Here is a 5,086-nt window from a genome sequence, read left to right as displayed (position 1 = left end):
TTTAAATTATTTGACCAACATTTTGGTACCAGATGAAGGCCACTGATGAACACCTACAAACATACATGGAAATTGCAGAACTGCCTGTGCAAGAGAAAAAGCCATGTGATTTTATCCCATAAAGACCCAGTGTCACTTTTCCGGCAGTTCCCAAATGAATTTTTTTCTCTATTTAACTTTTCTTAAGCAATTTATCGCCACTTATTATAATTTTATCCTCTGTATTTTGCATATCTTCAATAAAAATCTAGTAATTTCCCAAATTTAATTGACTGATCGTGTAGATGTTCATAAAAGCTCAAATTAAAGTTAATTTTCTTAATATCAGAAACAGAGAAAAATGAAGAAAATGAGACTTTTTCAACAAAATATATCATTAACTGAACATAAACTCAGTGTCTCCATTCACTGTCATTGATCCAACTCTATGGGTTTTACTGGTGAGCAAATGTTGTCGAAGATGGCGGTGTTTCCACGGTAACTTACAGAGCCTCTGAACGGCCAAATGGGTTATATCTGATGACCATGAAAAGATGAATAATTGAATTTTATATCAATTATTTACATGGATTGATAGGATTAGTGAGTCTAAAGTTATTAAACGTTTTATATTGGTAGATTATTTTGGTTGCCGGTGATTGTTTGGGTCTTTATGGGTTATGCAAAACATAGAAAATTCATTAAAATTGTAGACACACCTTGAAATGGTCAAATACACACTCAGGGGGTCCAAAAAACTCTTCTACTCTATTTGGAACCCAGTAATGTTCTTTATTAATACACTAAAAACTCTCCCTGATAACTCATGAACTCATGAGTTTGAAGCTAGATCATGTGGGACAACACGTGTCGTTACGCAGCCCAACACAACCTCATTGCTCTCAAATCTGGCTCATAGACCAACTCTACTCTCTTTTTATTTTTGTTTAATCATTCATGCCTGATGAGTGTCATACCTACTAATATTATTGCTTTTATTTGTTTATTTATTTATTTAATCTCAAATTGGGATGCATTACCTGGGACTTGTAGTGTGGGGGAGTGGGATGCGGTGGGAACTGTATATATGTTATGTGGAAAATCCAAAAGTATAGTTTTTTCTTGTATGACTGTCACTTTTTTTCCCTTTGATTCCAATAAAAAGAATGTTTTAACCTCCTAAGACCCAGGATTTTTTTTTTTTTATTAAATAAGTGCCTATATTGGAAACATCATGATGCAACAGTTTTTTCAGATAAAGTTTTTAAAATTTTTATAGAATGTCCTTGGTGGTGGACAGTTTTCTTTTCTTTATTTTTTATATAAAGTTGTGAAGCTCTTGTCCACAAATGTGGACAGAAAACCCATAGCTGGGTCTTAGGAGGTTAAAAAAAACTATTGTAGATACACATACATTGTAAAGAGAAAAATGGGATTCACACTTAGAGAAGTGCAGTCTGAGAACTACGTTGGGGAGTGGTCTTTATGTTCTGTCTCTTTGGTGATGCAGTGACGTTTGGGAGATGTCTTGGACTGAGTCACTCGATTAACTGATGGTTTATTGTTGAGCACTGTTCATTTTTGCATTGGAAGAAAATATAATATTCAAATGTGAAAAATACTAGAAATCAGAAAGAGACAGAAAAGAGAAAGAAGAGTCAAAAGACCATCGTGATCAGAGGTGTTAATGTGGACTACTCAATTATTAGACCACCCTTGCTTTCTTCAGTTTCTTGTTCATTTTAATGCCTGGTACAACTAAAGGTGCACTTGTTTGGATGAATATAATGATAACAACAAAAATGGTTCATTAAAGTTTAATTTCAGAGCTGATATCTATCCATTTTCCATGGTTTTCTTGATAATAACCAAAATCACTTCAGTTCTTACATCAATATCTATGGCACTGTACTGACAAAAACAATGCTTTTAGGCATTCCACGTTTTCTTTTCTCTGTTTTAGTCACATGATACACACAGGAGTCAGTACTTGATTGCATAACCATTGTTTTTCATGACTTTGATGGTCTAATAATTTTTGCCGTGACTGTATGTCCATCACTGTTAGCATTACATACATCGGCTTATAACACAACCATAAAACTAATTACAAAAAAGGAAAACATCTTGAATTGCATAAAAAAAATACAACTTAACTCTTTCTCTTGACATCCCACAGACTTCTCTGCAACTGTGATGGGCGATTGTTATATTGGATGCTGCTATAAAACTCCTCCATCTCTTGGTGTCTTTTCAGACGTCCACACTGCACTAACTACATCTGAAGGTCAAAGATCTTAGAAACAGAAAAACATCACACAAATGTAAAAATGTTCAAAGTAAGCTTAAGTGTGTTTACTCTTGTCATGTCATATTTGTGGTGTAAGAATTATTGAGATCTTTTATTTAAGTAAATTCACACAGTCAAAACCAATACAAGTAATAGCACATTATCAATAAAGCGTATTTAAAGTATGAAAAGTACAAGTGAGGTGCAGTAAACTGGTCCGTGTCAGTCCTGTCATTTTATGTATGATGTTTTTGTATTAATATTACAGCTGCAGTAACATGTATAATGCATTTTAACTACTTCATATGCTGTGAGATACTTTTAAATATGGCAATGCATCATATTCTAGAAGATCATAATGTATTTGTGGAGTTGTTGTCATGTAAGAATCATGTATCTCTTAAAAGTTTTCAGGAGATCAGAAAAACCTTGTGCACTTCCAGTTAGTAGAAGAGGGATTTTAAAGAACTTCTCTAGTGTATTAACTGTAAAGAAAGAGCTAATATTCAGTTTATCATAAATATTATAAATGGACATGTTTGGAGATGCATGGTTTTAGAGAGGAAAGGAATGAATAATGGTAATGAGAATAATGACTAAAGCAAATGTAGTGGACTAAAAGTTTTATAAAATGTTTTTTTTTTTTAAATTTGTATTTATTTTTCTCATTTTATTGATTTAACCCTATAATGCCAAATGTATCATATTTGATACATGTGTTTTGAAGCCTTCTGCATGATCAGTGTAATATTTTTTTTTCTTGAAAAACCTGATGTCTTTGCCAATTTTGAAAAGGAATTACCAATTTGTTCGACATGTTTGTATTATGTTTTTGCTTGTTCAAAAATAAAATTTGAGGATTGAGACCCAATGCATAAAATATGATACAAAATTGAAACTCATACATGGAAATTGATATTTGAAAAAAAATTTTTTTTGGTTGTTCAGAAGGACCATTAAAAGCTCCAGTTTCAAAGAACTGTAATTTTCTGATAATGATTTAATGGTTCAGGCTTTAAAGGGTCAAAATGGGACAGTTTTTCATGAACATATCATTGTAAATATGCCAGAAAAGGCTGCTTTACATCTGTAGTCCCTAGCAGGTCAGAAGAAAGAACAATAGCATAGAAGAAAAACAACACATTACCACAATGAAAATCCATTGTACAATAAGAAAACACAGCACAACAAATGAATATGATAACATACAGCATAAGATAATGCACATATTGACATAAAATTAATTATCACAGATGTACAGGGTGTCCCATAAGTCTCCATACATAGGAGACATAATACATTCCATACATATATGGTTCTAACATGTATTTCTTTATATTTCTTCTTTATAGTTCTTCAGCAGTGGAGGACACACATTGAAATGTGTTCCCGACAAAATGGCAGTCATATAGAGCATATTATATAAATAAAAATGGTTTATGTCAAGAAACGTTTATTTTTCCTATGTATGGAGACTTATGGGACACCCTGTAGTTCCTCTTAAGCCACTGTTTGACATGGGTTTGAATGCACTGAGGGTAGTGTATTCTCTTATTGCAGCTGGAATGTTACTCTAAGTCTCACTACCCTTGACTGATAACACCTGTTTACTGCATGTGGTGTGTTTATGAGGTGTCTAGTACAGGTACAGTCTTAAATATGAACTCTTAAATGTGCAAATAAAAGTAAATAAAAGTATTTGATTACTTTCCACTACTGTGCTTCAGGGTGTTGCTAAATGCAGGACATACCAGACAGTAGCTGGTTTTAGGGATGGACTGAGAAAGGAGAAAGCCGTCTGGTTTTGTTTCTGTGTGAGGACAAAAAGAAAGAGGGAGACAGACAGTCAGAGAAGACAGACAGAGAGCGGTGGGAATAGAGATTTAAAGTTACACTTCCTTGTTTCAGGGGCTGGGAAACAGAGCACACAGAACAAATGAGAAGTAAACATGCAGCCACAGGAAGCCATTAACTACAGCAAGGACCAATTAGGCCCCAGCAGGTGTCCCTGCCTTTGCCTGCTTTGGTCCTGCCTCACCTCTGTGTCTGTGTGACAGAGCTTCTCCATCTGAGCTAAGGAAACAACGGGTAGTTTCATTTGCTGAGCAATTTGAAGCAAAGGATTCCTCCATGAGGGCCTCTAAAGTCCTTTATTGTGCTCTCTTTGTCTAGCCCCATAAGTGCAAGTCATTAGAGAGGACAATTACATCCTCCTGAAGGAGTTCAGCTTTTACAGGAGGGGAAGATAAGACAGGATCTCTCTCATGTCAGACCCCCTCTATGCAGGCGCTCTCTGAAGCTTATTGCTCTTTTCACACCCAGTCAGAGCAGACAGGACAGTCAAAATCAAAGTCAATCACAGGGGCTACAGCACAAGGAGAATTACACACAGGAAGGGCTTCTTTCAAGTCGGGAACTGAAAGTTTTTGAGAATCGTGACACAGAAAGAACCAATAGACTGTACTGGTGCAGTTTTTAGTATCCATACAATGAATTGGTTTCACACTGATTTAGTCAGAGTTAATTTAATTTAATGTGTGTGTATCAAACTATAGACTCATTCTATCAAAGGTTCCTTCCTAAACCCTGTTCATCCTCCTTTCTGTCTGTCACACAATTATACAAAAGCTACTGGTGAAGGGCTATAGTCCATAAATCCAGGAGGAACCCCTTGAATTCTGGAGCAGATCTATAAAAACAAGTGGCAGTGTCTGTCACCTCTTTGACACTGGAGAGTCTTGGGCTAATTTAGATGTATAAGAGAACAGAATAGTGGCACGAAATGACAAAAATGAAGAAAACTTTGCTCATACTATA

This window comes from Sphaeramia orbicularis, chromosome 15 (genome assembly GCF_902148855.1).
Source record: "Sphaeramia orbicularis chromosome 15, fSphaOr1.1, whole genome shotgun sequence".
In the NCBI taxonomy this organism is placed as follows: Eukaryota; Metazoa; Chordata; class Actinopteri; order Kurtiformes; family Apogonidae; genus Sphaeramia; species Sphaeramia orbicularis.
This window is presented reverse-complemented; position numbering follows the sequence as displayed.